Source organism: Epinephelus fuscoguttatus, linkage group LG15 (assembly GCF_011397635.1).
Source record: "Epinephelus fuscoguttatus linkage group LG15, E.fuscoguttatus.final_Chr_v1".
Taxonomy (NCBI): Eukaryota; Metazoa; Chordata; class Actinopteri; order Perciformes; family Serranidae; genus Epinephelus; species Epinephelus fuscoguttatus.
Genome location: NC_064766.1, coordinates 38,112,573 through 38,131,931, shown reverse-complemented (window position 1 = coordinate 38,131,931; position 19,359 = coordinate 38,112,573). Strand labels below are relative to the sequence as shown.

Genomic DNA, 19,359 nt, shown 5'->3' with positions numbered 1-19,359 from the left:
CATACTTGCATTTGGCCAAGTCTTTGAGCTTGTTTGCCATCTCTGTCATGTACATGTCCGTTGGTGACTCACTCTGCAGCAGGGAACAGCGCTTTAAAGTAAAAGCGCAGTGGCAGATATTCACTGCTTCAAAGCAAAGTGTGTTTTTTACAAATTCTGAATGAGCCCAAGACCCATTTTGGGAACCATTGTTCTAGATTACACAGAGAAATGTTTTGAGTATGGGTTCATTTTCTGTTTCACAACTAAGAACACAACAACAGAATAAAACTCATTTGGGGCTGGAAAGGAAAACAAGCATCCTGTTTGTCCAAAAACATCAGGCTCCCATTCATTGTCAATGGAGCAGCTCTTGGTGACATCACAAGTTTGAGATTTACGCCTCTGGTTTCTGGCCTTGCAAGAGAGTAGCTCATGTTCACAAATGTCAATTGAACTCCGTCAGCCATGGAAATAACATAATGGAATTCTTAGTTTTGGTGTTGCTCCCCTTTCAAGGAAAGATGTCAACCTCCAGAGTAAATGACAGGAGTCAGAAGCCTTCACCTCCGCACCTTTAACTGTCTCTGTGCTGCATGTCACACTCCTGCTGGAATTGTTGCCAGTGAACACAGGTTTAAAGTGTGTGCGCGCTTAAATTGCTGCGGACACAGTTGTGTATCGACACACATATTGACATATTCGACCAGGCTGAAGGGGTTGACAGGGCTCCTAACAACAAGCTGCTGTGATTAGTGATTACACTCTTGTTCCATTAAATGCATCGTCTCACAGTGACGATACAACAACACAGTGTTTGTGTGAAGCAGCGCCTGGTAACCTAGTTCCTGTAATAGGCAGGGCATTGTGTTTACTACAGAGTGGGTCATTGCTTTGCAGAGCTCTCACCTGCCTGAGCCAAAGCGATTGTTGCGGTCAGAACGGGAGTAAATATTTCATTCATAACTCCAGCGGCACCTGAGCATCTCTCTGATTCACAGCTGTAATGATTTACTTTTGCCTGACATTGTGATTTATAATTGCGCTCTCAAATATTGCCATAGCTGTATCCAGAAGGCCTGCTGCACACACTCTCTCACACACACACACACACACACACACACACACACACACACACACACACACACGGATACACACAGTGCAGGCAGAGCAGCGCACCAAGTTGGTTCTGTGTGTTTTGGCTGAGGCTGTTGTGCATTCAACAGGCAGTTCGCCCAGGCTCTGAGGTACAGTGCATTTTCCCAGTGATGTGGTCCATCACTGTACCGCAGTGGACCTCTAGGCTCATTGGTTTAGATGGCAGAGGAAAACAATTATAACATTGCTGTGTATTTATAGCTGATTCAACATTCAGTCGTTAAAAGCTCTGTCTGTATATGGTGTTTACCCGTTTTTGAGTTTGGTGTTTGCTTAGTCTTCCTCGCCACAAAAAAGTATTTTTTTTCCAAACTGTGACCAAACGGTACGCAGATTCCCTGAAAGCCAAAGCTCAGAGTGGAAAGTGTGTGTCTGTGTTTGAAGAGAGAATGCATTTTAAATTGAGACATACAGTTGTCAAACTACATGGCTGCACCACTTTCCAGATGTTCAGCACATAAACGATGATATCCTGATATCACCACGCACCAGTCCAGCGCTATGAACTGCATACGTGTTATCCAGCATTTTTTTATGTGAATGAAATTGGCTGATACAAGAGTAGATAAGGAATCTCACCATTGTGTCTTACGCCTCAGCAGACACGCTGCTGTGACAGCTCACAGACAAAGCAGCACCTCACAGAGCCTTTGTTCAGTGTGCCTGGCTGCCTCACTTACTCAGTTATTACATTTATTAAGCGGAAGCACTGCTTTCAGGAACCTTAGTGAGCATTTAATTTCTCCCTCATGACTGTGTTTTCCTCCGTGATGACTTGCATGTGTCTGGATCCTCACTGGAAGGACTTGTGCTGTATCTGTATCTGCCTGCCATGGCCAAGCATTATGTCAGCTCTGTGAGCCCTGTCATGTTCTGTAGTGCACAAGGCACTTTTGACTAGTTTGACTGGATGTGGAAAATATCTGTTGTTGTGTTGGACCTGAATACTTAAAACCACAGGATCATGATTGTAGTCTACAGTTTCATTAAAACGCATGTAGCAGGAGAGGAATGTGCCGTGAAATGCAAAAGGATAGCTTTTTGTATGAAATCATGTTTGACCTCAGTTTATCTTTTAAAAGCCTTTACAGTGGAGGGTCGGGATGTCGTTTCAGAGTGGCTTTATACATTTCAAATTACCCTTCAGTGGAAGTTCATGCCACGGATGAGACTGCAGAATAATCTCATCTCAATCTGTCTCTGGTAATTAGGGGCAGCAGATTACTCCGCACTAATTAATATGAACTGCTGGTGCACTTGTAAAACAGGCTTTAATATTGAAATTTGCTCTGCATGCCCCTTTTAATCATCTCTAGTATGAGTTATGATATTTTTTGTCTGAGTTTACACTTGTGTATGAAACTGCATGTTTGAAGCATCTCATTAAATGCATTCTCTTTTGTTTTATTATTATATTCAGTATTATCTTTTACTGTGTCTCTATGTAAACATATAATATATAATTACAAGGGGTGTAAATCATCAGGTTCATCACAATATCATACTATATTGATTATATGGACAACAATAGGATATTTGCTGATATCACAAACTCTGCCACGATACGATTCCGATACGATTCAATTCAGGGGCCTGCGATCGATATGAGATAATACTATATGATCATTTCACACAGTCTGCCACCTCTTTCTTTTATGTTTTTGGCCACAAAAGATCAAAACAACACATGAATAATATAAATAACTGTCACCACTTAAAGGGGAACTAATGTTTTTTTCCAACCTGGGCCCTATCTTCCGATCTACTTTTGTCTAAATGAGTGATAGGATGTTCAATATGTGACATTTCTCCAGTATGAAGCTAGGGCTGACCTGCCTGCAGCCTGTGAGCGTACGCTATATTAAATAATAGGGCACTCAGACAGCGTCAAACAACGTCAAAATACGTCCACTAAAAGTGCATTTTTTCACACAGATAGGCTCGGATTGTTAGTATAATTATCTGACAACATAACGGAAAGGAGAAATGATCGTCTGTGTTTACCTTTAGCTGGATTCAGACATGTTCCTCTGCCTGTTGCTGCTCCCTCTCTCTCCTCGTCCGCTCTTCAGTTTCAATGAGCTCTGCGTCCGTGTACTCCGTGTTCAAATAAATATGGGCGAATTCAAATTCAAATGGCTCATCCAGATCCAGTTGGTCAAAATCGGGTAAAAATTCATCCATGACTACTCCAGAGTAACTCCTCGTGTTTGTAAGGTCACTCCAGCGGTAACTTCCTGCAACAACTCAAATCTCGCGAGAAGTGAGATTTCAGAGCCAGACTTTCACTCTCTGAGTGAGTGTTTTGACTTGCCACAACAAACATGTCCGAATTTTTACCCAATTTTGACCAACTGGATCTGGATGTACCGTATTTATTTGAACACGGAGTACACGGACGATGCCTGGCCAGGCAGGTACGTCCTGTCCTATCTCATTATGGCATTGTTCACATATTGCATGTGCGTCAGCTGTTGACTTGTGTTTTCTCCGAAATCTGAAACATTTCCACACTGCTGATTTATCCCTGTGTAAATAAAGTTGACCTCATCGTGTTGTTCTTGGCTGCGTGCCATTATCTGCCTGCCGCTGTTTGGCAGTGACACAGATTTCAAAATAAAAGCGTATCCTATAGATGATGATATGGATTGCTGTTTTCCATGTTTGCATTGATCTAGGACGATGGATCGTTATACCCCTAGTCATTAAAATATTAAAATGTATATTGACAGGGTGGGGGTGGGAGAGGGTGAGTCCCACTATGTTAACATCATGGATGCAGCCTTGCAAACGTCAAATCAAAGTCAAAGTCAATCAATCTTATCTTTTTTCTTGTCTTTTTAAATTAAAGGTTTTGTTAGAATTATTTGACTCAAAACTCACAGGATGAAAATTATTCTTGTTTTTTTAACACTGGAAAATGTAAAATGAGTGCTGTGATGCTGCGGCCACAATTATTGTATTACAATTGTTGTCCACAATGCCCACTTACTACTGCAATGCCTGTCTCATTATCTTTCAAGCACAGGAAAAATAGTTGAGTTGATTTCCAACTCAGTGTGCAACGCTGATTCATTACCATTTAAAAAACAATTGTCACCTCTTCAGGTAATTGCAGGTGACATGAAAGTAAAATTCTACTTATGATTGCGTGTAATTGTCCTTTAATTGCCTCTGTGGTTGTAAGATGTCGGCTCCGAACAATGAAAGTGCGTCATTTGTATGATTAGGATTTCTTTTTGTAAATATGGCACTTTTTTCCTCACACAGGGGGTTTAAAAAGGAAATGCTTAATGCTTAGATTTTTTTGTGCTATGATTCTCTTGTGAAACCCTGTCAGACACCAGCTCTTTAACCATATACATTTGATGTCTTTATTCATTACCATCTACAGCACATGTAAGCTGTGTTTCATGCCATATTTACTCAGGGAGTTCAAACAGTTTGGACGTGGCCTGGATAGATTCCCTCTCTAAACAGACCCCATTAAGACACACAGAGATAACAAAGCCCTGCTGGGACCAATTTGCTCATCTCACAGTACATTTCTCTCAGCTGGGTGTCATTTCTTATTTCTTTAATTAAACGAAAACCCCCACTGGCAGATAAATTCACACAATAGGTAACATCAATGTGTTTCCTGCATTCTGAGGACATTTTATGATGATGATTTTTTTTTTTTTTTTTTTTTTTTTGTGGGATGCATGGCCAGACTTTACGTGGTGACCTTTACTGCTCCCAAGTGAGAGAGGAGAAGCAGTAGGAGGTGTGTCAGAAATGATTAGGTAACAAAGAGCAATTTTGGTGTCAAGGATTAACAGGATTTGTTGCCTGCCTTCAGACAAAAGCATATGATACAAAGAGCAATCTTTGTGTGTGTGTGTGTGTGTGTGTGTGTGTGTGTGTGTGTGTGTGTGTGTTTCCGCACAATGAACAGATTTTACTAACAGCAAAGGTTTCTTTTAAAAGAAATCCATTAGCGGTGTGCTTTGATGCTTGTCTTAACCAGTCTCCCCTGGGATCTGTGAGCATTACAAAGGCTTTTACCGTATTGACATTGGTCACTTTAGCAGCAACTTGCCTGTTAATTCACTAATCAGAGCCCACTGCCTCACAAACACAACAGACCCCAGTCTTAACACAATTCATTTTCTTACTTTATCCAGTTAGCTCGACTTCCTGCATTGCATTGCATTGTTCTTTACCTTGAGCAAATCCATCCTCTTGCATGGCGGGAAGCTACACACACCAAGCCAAGGACGGACAGGCCATCCAGCCACGTGAATCCACCAAAATCCACACCAGAACAAAACAAACAGACAAAATGAATGGCATGTGGGCTCACAATCAGCACTGTTTAAAAGAGCCATTCTGCATTTTCAAGTTATTAATGCCATATTTTGGAACAGTTATATCTATGTCCAGAAAAAAATCATTGCAAATTGGATTAGTAGTGACTTTTGGCTTCCTTATAGTTCCTCTATGTTTTGTTAATAGCGTTGCCTCATTGTTTCTAGTGGAAGTCGTGCTGATTGCCTCACATTACTTCAGCCGTCACACTGGTCAGCTTCACAGACGAAACAGGCAGCGAGCTTGAAATTGGCCCCAAGGTAGTTGTGACATATTTGTATGTTGGTTAATTTGACTTTGATACTAATCCCTCAGGCAGGAAAAGGATGAAACATTTTTCATTGCAGCTTTAATTATGTGTAGATTTAATGATTTTCATCCGTCAGGGAACTCCCACTGTGTTTCTAAAGTGAAAGGAAATGGATACTGATAATGATAGCATCTGGTTGTTTGGAGAATTTCATTAATGTTAATTCTTTATAGTCATATTTCTGCTGTTATTATACACATGTGATTATTATTGTCACATTTTAATATATACTATGCAACAATTACCGTTATTGCTAAAATTAATGTTAATCTATTGCACGTCTGTCCGTCCTGGAAGAAGGATCCCTCCTCAGTTGCTCTTCCTGAGGTTTCAACCATTTTTTTCCCCATTAGTTTTTCCTTATCTGCTGTGAGGGTCCAAAGGACAGATGGATATCGTATGCTGTAAAGCCCTCTGAGGCAAATTGTGATTTGTGATATTGGGCTTTATAAATAAAACTGAAATTGAATTGAAATTGTGTGCACTGTGTTGCATGGGTCTAAAATGCCTCGTAGTTATTACTCTGGCTAAATGAAGATTAGATAAAATAAAAGTTTAATTAAATAAGCTGAATAAAAATATGGGGTGGGTAGAGGGAGCTGGATATCAGAAAACCTCAGTGTCTTTGCACGTAGTCAGCCGTTTAGTATATGTTTGCATTTGGCATGTGTCATAGCGGTATTATAATGCGTACAGCTCATCAGTCTTTTTTTGTTTGTTTTCATATGCATTTTTTTTTTTAAACGTTCCCATATTTTGTTGCTGTATGACTCAACATGCATCTGCAAATTCCCCCAAAGGCTGAGGCAAATAAAGTGTTTTAGATTGAATTGAATTTGCGGTTGCTCTCCATCTAGTACAGAGAAATCTTGTTGGCGCCAATTCAGACTGCTCTCTCTATCACACAATGACAGGACTGCTGTTGCGCAGAAAACAATTGCATTTGAAGGGAAGATAAAGAGGCATTTTGGATTTCCATTACTGATGTGGCCCCTACTCATCATTTATTTCTCCAAGATTCACCCTGTTTTCAATTGTGCAACAAGTGTGTTGCATGCCCCCGGCCATGAAATCATCAAACATGAGTCACCCTGTGTGCCCACACCTCCATGATTTCTGAAAACAGAGCCTCGAGTGCTATAAACAACCAGTTTGCTATGCTCGCAGTGCTACTTTTACTTCAGTTTCACACATTTCACACTGTTTGTTTTGACAGTTCAGACGACTATGAAATGACGACTTGTAGCCTGTGGCCATAAAACAATATGATATAATATGTCTTGCTAGTAGGGCATGACAACAATTCCATATTACTGTTTATCTTTAGCTGAATCACACAGTGTCGTGATGGTATGATCTTTTTATATGATCATTCTGAACATTTCTGTTGTCTTAACTGTGGGTTTTGTAAGTTGTAGAGCAGTGAGACTGAACCAAAGGAATGATGATGTGCCATAAAACCAAAACAAGGAGCTGAAAGAGGCAAAAACACTCACTAATGGCTAAAATGAATAATTATAATTAATAGTTATTAATAATTTTAATTATCATTAATTAATAATGTCAAACTATTCCCGTAAACCTTTGAAACCTGAGCAAACTGGTTTGATTTCTTTCAGAAACATGGAAAGAAGGCAACAAGCAGCAAAAACTGGAATGACCCAAAAACTTGCAAGAAATGAGTAAAAAGAAAAAAATAAAAACAACAAAAGAAAGTTAGAAACAAACAAACAAACAAGGATATGACCTGGAAAAAGTGCCTAAAAATTCTAAAAAAAAAATAATAATAATAATAATAAATTGTGGCATAATTTTGAAAGTAAACATAAACATTATAAATGTAATTTTTCCCGAGCTTTTTTCTTTTTCCCATAGTCTTTTTTTTTTCTATTCTATTATTTTTTTTGCAATTTGTTGGACATTTCTTACGAAGTTGCTCACTGCCTTTTTTCCCCATGTTTTTGAGAGACATGGCACTAATTTGCTCAGTGTTCAAAGGTTTAAATACTGGCAAAGCACAAGAAAAGTGATGTCGCGCCAGGTTTCAAAGGGTTAAGTTCATATTTATAAATCCCTGCTGACAGTCTCAATGGCACCATTAGATGCCAGTTCGCATTTTGACTCTCATTCTACCATAAACAGTGAGTTAGTTTCTTGTTCTAATTCCAGATTTTACCGTGGGTTCATGTTATTGTTCTGCTGAGCTAGATGTGGTGATTGTATGGTGTCACTACTGCCAGTTGCCATCTTTTATGTCGTGTTCTTATTGTATCAAATTTAGAAAAACTCTACAATACATCATTGTATCAGGTAGTGGCAATGCATCCATTTTGATTGTTACTCATTTGAATAGTTATTATCAGTTAGGTTTAGAAAAAAAAAGTGGAACGTGTGGATTTAAATAGCTATACATGGTACAAATGGAATGGAACAGAACGTGATATATGTCATGTGACAAATGGTTTCACACTGGACACAAACCCTGGTCACCTGGGTGAAAGCATAGACTGTATATAAAGATGGATGATGCATCTTCATTTACGCCCACTGTACAAAAATGAAGCCAAAATATCCCAGTTACGGCCACTGCCATCTTGCACTGGTGGTGTAATTTGGAGCCAGAGTGTGCACAGCAGTGATCTCCGTGGTGTCGAGTTTCGGCCTATACACCCGTCCAACCAATTGTGAGTAGCGCCATTTATCGCGAGCACACTGTCAGCTCTTGGTCACAAAGTCAGCCACCCTTTTTATAGTATCAGATAACTAGTTAAAACTAGGGATGGGAATTGATAGGATTTTATTGATATCAATGCCATTATCGATTCTGCTTATCGATCCGATTCTTTATCGATTCCCTTATCGATTCCTCCTGTGAATTAATGATATCACCTCCTGTTGTTTGTAACCCAAGACATCTGCTTTCATAACATTTTGTTATGAACCTTAAAGCCGTGGTCTAGTTTAGAAAGACGATGAGAAAGATTTGAAAAAAAGCACCACATGAGCTCGTGTCCCTCTCCCCTCGGGGCCTCCTAACGACACACCTCCTCCTGCATAGAAATGTTTTGACGTCGACTAACCACACCAAAAACTAACGGCAGCTTTCACAGTCATAAGCCAGCATTGGCGTACAGATATCTATGTCACAACAATAGTCACAATGAGTTGTCATTAATGTTACTCCTAGCTGGTGATCTAGAGATAAATCCCAGCCCACAGCCAACACCACGCAGCTAGTGCAGCTAACTCAGGTGAGGCGGCTAACGCAGCTAGCCCAGCATATTATAAGAACAAATGGCGGGCAAATCAACTCAACTGCCCTCATCTTACCATCCTTGGTGTTCCCATGAAATCCGACAACAGGAGCGGGGACGCGCCGAGGCTCCACAGCGGGCTAGCAGCTCCAGGGAGGCTAACAACAACAGCATCCTGCCGCCGTGTACCTGGAGCGGGGATGCGCAAGGCTCCACAGTGGGCTAGCAGCTCCAGGGAGGCTATTAACGGCATGAAGTAAAGCCACGGCTTTGACCGCTTCTGTCTCTCCACCGTTACGTCTTCTTTGTTGTTGAACGTGCTGCTGACTGACGAGCATAGATTCGGCGTAATGAAAGAATCGATAAGGGAATCGTTAAGCATAAAGGCTAATGATGTCGATGAATTGAACCAGTTGGAACCGGTTCTTAACAGGAACCGGTTCTCGATTCCCATCCCTAGTTAAAACCAAACTAATCAGAAAAATTAACCCTTGAACAAACATCAGCGTGATAAGAACTATCTGAAATGACATGAAACAACTTTGGGAAAAATTTATTTGACGTGCTATTTCCATTTCTGCAATTCGTCTGACCCATGTCATTATGCTAACATGGAGGGGGTGGAATTTAACCTATACTGCAGCCAGCCACCAGAGGGCAATCCAGATATTTTGGCATCACTTTTGAGTAGCTGTCATGTCGTCCATCCTGATACACTATGGGTGAAAGTCATGTGTTTCTTTGACTCGTCTACCACCCCAACCTCCTCTTTTTACAAATGCTATGTCACATGACTTCCTACATTTCTCCCGTCATAGTTACTGCCTAACAAAAAGTAAGGCCATTTAATCGACTGATTACGGCATTGTAAACCTACTAGTACAGTAGATGTAGCTGGCCCTTTGTTGAGTGTTGAGTTGTTGAGTGATAACATTTGAATAGTCAATCAAATTATTGTAGGAGTTTATGGGTGGTTCACAACAGGTTGCTGCAATGAAGATGCTGGAAATATATCATGTCAACCAAACACTTCAAATCACCACGCTCTTGGAAATGCTCACAGTCATTACGATTTGCCACTGCAGGTGTTTGAACTCTTAAAAAACACCACTTGTGATGAAATGATTTATACCACTAGACTTCAGTTTGTGGTCTTTTTCTGTGTTGTTGTAACAGAAACAACATACATGTATCCCCTCCACAGTTTTAAGGGGTGCCAGCAGGTCAGGAAAGCTTTTAAAGTTGTGTTTGAGGTATAGTTACAGGTAGTGCTTTAAAAGAAGCTTGTACTTCTGTTCAGACAGTTCACACACACATGCACTCACTTCTCAAGTGAAATGTCACTCACAGAGTCACTGACACACACCAAAATAACACGTTTATACTCTCAGTTTTGAGAGTGTCATGTAATTGGGCGTGATGTGATGGACTGTGGGGAAAAAGGAAATCAGCTGTAGTTTATAAAGCTGAAGGATTTGAGAGGGTGTATTCCAGTGCACAGATGGTATTTATACACACCTTGGTTAAAATGTAATTTCTCCGTCCAAATGAGATTATGTGGTTGGCAGATTTGAGACATCCTGTTTTGCAATTTAGTTTTACAGCTCGTCATGTGGATTCAAGCAGCATGGAGGTGTAAACTCTGTATCAGCTGCTGTACATGGCTTGTCGCGGTAGATTGTGAGTCACTCGCTGTCGTCACCAGTCAGTTAACATGTTTGCCTGAATTTTCCTGGGATCAGCTTTGGGATTCAGCTCACAGAGGCAACTTGTAGTAGGAAAATACCCTTCACACACATGTCATTATGCTCTGTGCTTCACTGCAGCGCTTTACAGTAGCTGAGAGGATTCCTGAGATAACTGCAGAATAATCTAATTTCTTGAACTTTCTCCTTAAAACGCATACATCCTGTGGCAGTTATCTTCTTTTTTTTGGTATTGACTGACACATTGCTCAGTTTTTAGAGTGCCTGTGAGTCAGACTCATAACGTGTGTGTTAATAGGAGAGTCTTCAGTTTCACCGGCATGGTAAGGTTATACCATGGCTGTGTTTGACTCAGGAAAGGGCTTGTTTTCTTGACTTACCGTGACCTCTGCCTTTTTTTTTTCTTAGCTTTTCCACTCGAAAAATGGTAGAGTATGTGTAACTCAATGCCACTTTTACACCTCCGTGAAAAAGTTACACTTCTAACAGATATTTTAATGATGTGCCTCTTCCCTGTGAACTTCGGCATTCAAAAAGAAAGGCTGTTTGGGTGTGTACTCAATGAGTTTGAGTAGGTGGCTCTTTTCCTTTTTTTCCACGCCTTTCTTTTTTAACCTTGATGACTTAATGATGCATTTAAATCGGCTGCTTAGTCCACGGTGATCCTGTGAATTATGCATCTTCAAGAGATAATGAGTAGCAGTTTGAGAAAGATCAGCAAAGGCAGAGGAGGCACTATTTAATGAGGCCAAAGATGCTTTCGTAAACTATATCTGACATTTTTGCGGCACCAACTCTTGCATCTCACTTTTTCTTTCCCTCACTGTGGACATGTCATGAATAAAATTTTGTGCAGACAGGCAGTTTCTAAGTTTTAGCTGAATACTGGAGACATGCTGTAGGTGGTGATGCTTATCTACGAGAAGTGAAAGCCACGTCAATGTGTCAAACATTTGACACATTTCAGAGTGATAGGCCGCCTCTCCTCTGTCAGACCTTGATAAGGTGGTCTGGCTTCTGTCTATACTCAGTGTTGAACACGTCCAAAATCAACATGATGGACTGTAGTATAGTATAGTATATTAAACTCAGCAGTTCCTAAAGTCAGGGCCACACTGATTGATTACCAGAGCTAGGATGAGGTTGCACCCCATGTGGTCGTCTTTCATCAGTTACCTGCTGTATCAATGTCGTGCTGCAGACTTCCTTGCAGGCAATATGCTTGGAATCCCAGAGTACCTCAGTTGAGTTGACATGTGAAAATTCTCAGCCATGTAGATGCTTCTGCCGTTTGACCGACCGTCCTGCTCAGCCCCACCCCCACTGTAGGTGGAGGGATTGAGTTTCAAATCTAGAGAAGCTCCCAGACTCAGTCCTCTCTGCTAAATGCAACAGGGACTGAGTTTGTAGACAACTCCAAGTCAGTTCTGCAAATTATCAAGAGCAGGGAGAGTAGGATTTCACACATTTCAATCCAGTTGTTTACGTGATTTGGAAGCAGCTCAAATCTTGGGCAGGAATACTCCCTGGGCTCAGGGCTTATGGCTGAGAGGAGGCTGGATTTCTTAAAAGGACCTTTATTAGTTTCATTGCAAAACTCTGGGGCTTATGGGTTTGTAAGTATGCAGTTCACAGCTCCAGATTTTCCAGCAATAAGTAAGAAATCCTCACACTGCAGCACAGGAAGCATCACAGCCAATTTAATTTCAGATAACAGTGCGAAGTTTGGCTGGACTGTCCTGCGTTAGCTCCATGACACTCAACACACAGATCTGAAGTTAAAGAGCTCCATATGAATACAGACCTGGAGGAATCCAATTAATGTATGGGACTGACATTTGCAAGTGTTATGTTAATTATGTGTCAGAGGTCAGATATATGATTAATTCCAAGCGTTACTGCAAATGAATGAGTTCTTCCTCCAACATTAGAAGATATTGCTCATGGTTTGAAGTTCACTGTCTTTTCCCTGGTAGACTGGTGACGTGTGTTGGGAGAGGCTCCAGCCAACCCTGTGGCCCTATATGCTCAGTCGAGAGTAAGAATTGAATGAACGAGTGGGTGGGTGAACAAGTTAATTAACAAATGAAAAACACAAACTTTTAGTTGATTTTATTTGAGCCGTCTTTGTACATTTGTGTTGCAGGTTAATGTTGGGGATTCCTAACTCCTCCATTCCTAAATCACATTTTATCAATCATAATCAATGTTTTAAAGTCAAACAGCAAAATAATGTTAGAATATTTGTGCAGTCATAGAACAGTGCATGGTGTTAGTCACTCAGTTACTGCGACTCACACTGTGTCTGCATTCAAATGTGCACTGAATAGAGGTGTTGCTTGAAATGTAGCCCGTGGATTTGTGGCTTTATTTTCTGTGTGGTAACCCAGCAGTGTTTTTGTATTACGTGTTATAATTTATCAAATGCACCATGTGACCCTCGGGCTGGAACATCCGTTAGAGGTTGTGGCTTCTGTCTGCAGTGGTTTTTATTGGTGATGTAATGTGGCATGGTTATTTTGGAACAACCAGACCTTGGAAGAAATTTATTTCATGTGTTATTATTGATGAGGTTTTTTCAAGGATAATTAGCCTCATAAGGGCTACAGTAAAAAGCTTTAAAGGCCAATCAAGGACCTACTTTTAGCATGTAGTTTTTATGTCTTATAATTCGTGTACATATATCTACATACATTATTTTGTAAATGTAATAGAGTACCAATATTAGTTGGCATACTGAAGCATGTATTTCAGTCTCCTTTCAAGCCACATTCACTATGCTTTTTTTTTTTTTGTATGTGTACATGCACTCTGTAGAAACTTAAAGGGGTCGCCAGTGATTTTACGTATGAAGTATGAAGCGATGACGAAGTGATGACGAAGTGATGTCACTCAGGTCTGCCGTCAGCACTAGATCTCAAACTGAAGCGTCACCATGCATGTGGGAATATATATTTACTGAGGGGTGCTGCACAGTAATGTGGGCGCACTACTAACATTTTGTATGTGCATGCACTTACATGCTCAGACGCTCTTACATCGTCAGCCGTTAGTCCAAAGAATTTGCACTCCTTTGCCTCGCCACGATTTCTCTCTGGACTGCATGTGTCAAAATGTTTAATATTTTATTTTAAATGGTGTCAAACATCTAGTTGTCTCTTCACTTAAGCCACTCGTGCCCTGGGAAAATCATACCTTCACCTGCTCTGTGGCTGCTGTAAAATTCAATGGCTGTGCCCCAGCAGTGGAAGTCCCTTGTTTCATTTTCATTTCATTTTCCGTAACCGCTTATCCTGTTAGCCTATCCCAGCTGCCACTGGGTGAGAGGCAGGGTTCACCCTGGACAGGTTGGCAGACTATCACAGGGCTGACACACAGAGACAGACAACCATTCACACTCACATTCACACCTACAGACAATTTAGAGTCACCAGTTAACGTGCATGTCTTTGGACTGTGGGAGGAAGCTGGAGTAATCGCAGAAAACCCACGCTGACATGGGGAGAACATGCACAGTCCACACAAAGGGCCCCCCAACCCTGGGTTTGAACCTGCTTCCTGTGAGGCGACAATACTAACAACTGCACCAACGTGCCGCCAATACTTGAAGTCCCTTGTGTCCAAGAAAATTTCATTATGGATCTAAAAAGCAGCTCCAAAACTGTCCTGACAATTTTCTGGTCTTTCTCAGTCTGCACCATTGATTAACTCCCGGTTTAGCTGACCCATGGGTGACCCCGCCCCTTGCACTTTGACCCAAGTGATGATGTAGTCAGGTCAGATCGCAGGGATTTCTGACAGGCGCCACATCACATGCTGTTCAAGATTCAGAACAAATGCTCTGATGGTAAAATAGTCAACCATTGCAGCGGCAACCTTAGCACCCACGTAACCTGCTCATGTCTGACACTGGTTGTGTTGCATTGTGGGAAATGCAGGCGTCAGGTTTTGAACAAGGAAGGAGAATGTAGGGAATAAGAAATAGCGTACCTCTGTTCTGCTGCAGTGACAAAGAATGTAAAGAATTTAAAGTTTGGGGTAATGAAGCTTGTGTTGGTCTGAAAGGTTCAGTAGTTTGGTCTCAGTTTAGGTGATGTGATGTGTTCTCAAGGATCAAATCTGAAAGGGATTGTTACCATTATGTAGACGGGGAAAAGCTCAGAGAACCTTTATTATCCTTTGACGTGTCATCTGCTTCACTGCAGTTCACGACAGTATATTATCTTGATTTAAATCCAGGAACTTGTTATCGTGAGGCAACCTTGCTCCACATATGTTAAAAAAACAACAATTTTATTCCAGGGTTTTGAGTTGAAGTGCTGCTTTTATAGAGGCTGATGTGCAAAGCAGATTCACTTAAACCGTCTTACTGCTGTGTTTGCAGTGAGCTAAATGTGTGATATCGACTCACACTGTTCTCAAGCACTCTGTTTGCCTTTTGCTACAGACTCTGCCTTTTACCCAGTTCGAGCCATTTTCAGTCAAATAAAAACATGGTTCAAAGACCCCAGCACCAGTGACCCTGTAGTAAGTGGAAAGTGGAAAGCTCACGCTGACAGGCCAGTTGCAGGCCTCTCAGTTGGAGCACACCGGGAACAGTGTAGTCCATGCGTGTTTACATTTCCTTCACTCACCAGACAGTGTGAGCATCTTCATCCTCACATGTGTGCATTAACATTTGTGTCTGGGACATGTATTAAATCCTTTGAATGCAGTGATAATGCGATGCTTATACATCTCTTTAGTCAATGCGTTAATGGCTCAGCGCATCATTTAGTGGCTTTTGTAGAAACGTAGAAAGCGTAAAGGACACAGCAATGTTTACAATTTGATTTTCATTGAAGCTTCTTCAGTAGCTTCAGCTTCACATGGACCTCCTGTGTGTCGTGTGAGTCTTTTTTTACTGGAAGTCACACTGGAAATGATGGTGTGTGTTATTTATGTTAGCCCCTACAGCATTGCTTTATGGAGGGACGCAACATATGCACATTTTAAATATCATGTTAAAGGTCATAGTAATGTTATTATCATGTTTTATTCATTTTTATGCTTCGGGAAAATCTGTGGTTCAACAAAAATATTAAGCTTGTGCTAAAAATAAATTGAAGTACATCTAATTAATTTGATCAGTTATTAACTTCTCTTAATGATAATAATGGTTGTGAGGTCATTAATTTGAGTATAATTCATATTCTGTGCCGGTCTGTTTGAAATAGTCTTGTGCAAGAATGGCTCCTCTGAAAAGCACTTCAATCAAGGTGACCAAGCACAAAAGACTCACTCCCGGCAGCCTCTTCAGTAAGCAAATCAAAAGGCTGGAATATTAGCAGGTAATAAGAAACACCGTGGGGTGATTAAGCAGCACCTAATTTGTCTATAGAGGTTTTGTTAGAAAGGCAGTCCCAATTAGGGGTTTTATACAAACTGTGACCTTTTCCAGGCTGCACACTGCCCCTTTGGAGGGGAGAGTTGGGTGTGTCACCTTTTCATACTCCTTCACTCACATGTTAAATTACATCCACAGCACTGATTGCTGTGTTGTGCTCTGCTCTCACTGGTAATGACACACAACATGCTCGCTGCAGAAACTGTATTCATCAGGTCCCAAAGGTCAAAAGGATAAGCTGCTGTCACATTGGCTTCAAGATGTGCTTCACTGTGCTTAAACTGGTCAGATTCTTTGTACTTGACCTCCCACTGTGTTACTTATTTCCTGTGTATGTGTGTTGACTCTTGGATGGGCATTTCCACATAGTTTTCTGGTTCACTGACTTTAGTTTACCGTTACGTGGGCTTTGCGTCTGACTTACAAGCACAAGATCAACCATGACTGACCCACAGTTGTAGGGCTGCAGCTAACAATTGTTTTATTATTAATTAGTGTATAAAATGTCAAAGCAATGAAAGATAGTCAAGACTTTCTACAGCCCAGTCTTTGAATGTCTTGCTTTGTCCGACCACCTGTCCAAAGTCGGAAAATGTACAGTTTGCAAAAGACAAAAGAAACTGACAAATGTTCTCATCGGAGAAGCTAAAACCAATTAATATTTTGACACAATTGACATAAAAAATAATTTCAAATTAAGTTTTAACTCGTGATAGGGGAGATGAACAATATGAATCAATGTTTTAGGACAATATAAGTAGTTTATACAGTATATGAAATTATAAATTTTACTGGCCAGTACTTTACACAAGCAATAAACAGGTGGTAATGTTCATTTCTGGCAAGTTAAATAATTTAAATAAATTAATAATCAAGGCAAATCTTCAAGTTTTTAATAAAATTCTGTAAATTTAAAATTAATCCAACTCATTTATGTGCAACACTTTCCACAATGGGCTTATACAACCAGAGACGATAAAGAAATGGCTGCCTCAACAAATTATTTAAAAAATCATAATCACAATTATTTTGGTTATTTATTACTATTAACTAAAGATAATAGATTTTGTTGAAGTCATCTTGCATTTTATTGAACGTTAAAAAAAGTCTTCTAACAGTGATTTCTCTTAAACTTTAAATATAATTTGAATGAAAAAATCATTTAAAAATGTGATTTTAAAAAAAGATAATTTAATAGCATTTAATATAAACGTGGCGCAAGACGAGAGAGAGAGGAGCCATGGACTGCGAATATCCTGTAGCATGCTTTGGAATTAATTACAATATAATATTTTTGAACATATGTCTCGCTTTTTTTCCTGATGGTCTTAAGAAGTAAGACCAAAAAATACTCAATAAGAGAGTCTAAAACGTGGCTACATCTGGCGAGAAAATAAAGGGGTGCACTGGATTTATAACTCAAGAAAAAGAGAAGAGTATGTTGTGAAACGAACGCAGCACAAAAATCACGTCATCTTATAATATTTTTAGAATTGTTAGAAGCCAAAATTATGATTGAAAATAACATTTGATTCATCTCTGAGTGCTACCTCAAGAAACATTATATATAACTACAACAACTTTTATTTTGTCTCACAGTACTTAAAGTCATATTGTGCATCCCTTATTGAAAGTGACGGCCTTTTTTGTTTTACAGTATAACTGCTAGGTGCTATTTCACCAGGCTGTGTTTAATCTTTAATGTTTCATATGATGTGTTCTTAATTATCACATGAACTTCTGCGTGTACACTATTAATTAATGAAATGTAGATAATACCTTTGAGAAACATATATACAACAAAATTATATGTTGCCACTGTTGACAGTATGTCTGTGGTTGACACAGTCTTTACAGGGTGATCTACATGCCAAGAGTAGCTATTGGTGGTGGCTCGATGGTGGTTGACACTCATCGCCATTCAGACTTGTGAATGTGTGTATCTGTAACGACAGTACGGCTTTGTGACGTTAAACAAAGATGAATATGAATTGAAAAACTCCCCGGGGACAACTAATCACAGTGATGACAGTTTGAGTGCTATAATACTGGAGCAAGGTTCGGCAAATTGAGTAAAGTGATGGCAGAGAAACATTTGTGGCAGCCACGGAGACGCTGATGTGAATGGACAGAAACAAACCTTTGCACAGTGGATATGCCATCTGAATCACAATGTCCACCTGACCTGACAGTCAATTCAATGTCATCATTGATTTATGAGACCTTTGTGTAAATAGAAATCACATTGGGAAAGCTTTCAGACATTTTTTTTCTTGCAGCATGTGAATTTTGGTGAAAGTCTCAATTAAAAATAGATGAGTCCATTAGAAACCTGCTGTCAATCCTAATAAATATTGTAGAGCCCTACTTTCTGCGACCTCACCTATTTCATTTTCACTACAGCAGGTCACGGCCATTTGCAGCTGTATGTAATTAAGTTAGCCCACACACTTGACCCGACATTCATTATCACAGCTCATACTAACAAATGGAAAGCCTAAATAATCAATACTGAGCAGCCTATTTCACCACATATAATGGGTAAATGTTTCTGAGGTGATAGAATGTCAGTGTTTGTCTCCAGTGAAAATTAATGATGCGTTGTGAATGCCAATATGAACACTGACATCATCTCATGTTTTATACCCAGCTGTGATTTGGAGGATTACTGCTGAGGTTGCCAGGCTGTGACTGAGAGGGTATCATATGCCGTTAATGCAGCGTGTGTGAAACAGTCTGTTAGATCTGGAAAAAGAAGCTCTTGTGGATTAAAAATCCACTTTAAAATATATATTTTTAATCTTCAATCCCTTTAATCTATATATAAAGATGGCTGGATTTACATTTGTTGTGACCCATTTTCCTGCTAGCAGCCTGCCACAAGTATTATTAGGTGACACTTGTGACATCCATTTCGATATGAAAGGTCCAGCGTGTGTGACTGCTTTACAGGCATTAGTTTTTAAGCTTTTGATGAAAATTAAAATGCTTCATTTGCATCGCTTTATTGGAGGAGCGGCTCATACTTTGTGCATTAAATCACGTATAACGCAAAAATAGCCCTTTTTAATTTGGGACAACAGCACGATCACAGCGTGAGATGTATGCTGCCTCGCAGAGCACACACAATGTTTCCATCAAGGACAAAAGTGCTGTTCTTCAGGCTTACGACCAGAGCAGGGTATAATTAGGAACTAAATGCTGCTTTAAGTCAGA

General features: G+C 40.1%; 2 protein-coding genes across 2 annotated transcripts in view; one reads left to right on the top strand and one right to left on the bottom strand.

Moving 5' to 3' along the window:
- The window catches only part of myl13 (myosin, light chain 13), a 35,582-nt gene extending 32,271 nt beyond the window's left edge, over positions 1–3,311 (bottom strand). Inside the window, exon 1 of the mRNA XM_049597650.1 lies at positions 3,142–3,311. The gene's annotated coding sequence lies outside the window, so the exon portion shown is untranslated. The remainder of the gene's footprint in view (positions 1–3,141) is intronic.
- Positions 1–19,359, top strand: part of pth1r (parathyroid hormone 1 receptor) — a 75,214-nt gene that overhangs the window by 1,761 nt on the left and 54,094 nt on the right. The gene's annotated exons all lie outside the window — the stretch shown is intronic.